Here is a 732-nt window from a genome sequence, read left to right as displayed (position 1 = left end):
TTCCTGTCAGTTTTGCGCTATGGCATTATCATTTACCATAGTTTTATTGCTGGATTTTTACTAACGTTTTAAACTGTGGTAAAAAAATTAAATTTGAATTAACGGTGAATATGGGCCAAAGTACATTACTCAAACAGTCCAAAGTACGACAAAGCATTTGCCCGAGTGGGATTCGATAAAACAGAAATCAATGGCTTAGGATCGGCCGATGCTTAATCAATTCGTCTACTGGGACGTTATGAGTTGTTATAGACACCAAATGGATTCACGAGCGTACGTGATGTATATATAATGTTAATCTGTATGCCATCTTATTGATGCATATAATTTTTATAAATTTTTAACTTTTTACTTTTTGACTTTTTGTTTCAAGCCAGCACCCACCGCTCCAGGCGTGCTGATTCTGAAAATATATTTACGTTTCTTCTAGCTGCAAGTTCTTATTATGCGCGAACACACAAATCGGCGAACACTTTATATATTATAGGATTATAAGGCGGTGATAGTATGCCAAAGAATTTAATTTACAGCGTCATGCACGGCTGTGTGCTCTTGTCGTCCAGATCGCGAGGAGGATGCTGGGGAAGAAAAGCTGGGCGGCCGATGCGCATTCAAGAAGCTGTTTGATGCTCTGCGGCCTCTTGTGGAGAAACACCAATGAACCAGATACGCGCTCGCATGAAGCCGGCCAAAAAGGAGTACGCAAGACCATATGGCTGCTGCTCACTAAGC

The sequence above is a fragment of the Priapulus caudatus genome, unplaced genomic scaffold (genome assembly GCF_000485595.1).
Source record: "Priapulus caudatus unplaced genomic scaffold, Priapulus_caudatus-5.0.1 Scaffold843, whole genome shotgun sequence".
Taxonomy (NCBI): Eukaryota; Metazoa; Priapulida; class Priapulimorpha; order Priapulimorphida; family Priapulidae; genus Priapulus; species Priapulus caudatus.
The sequence above is the reverse complement of the archived record's forward strand: the minus strand, read 5'-3'. Positions refer to the sequence as shown.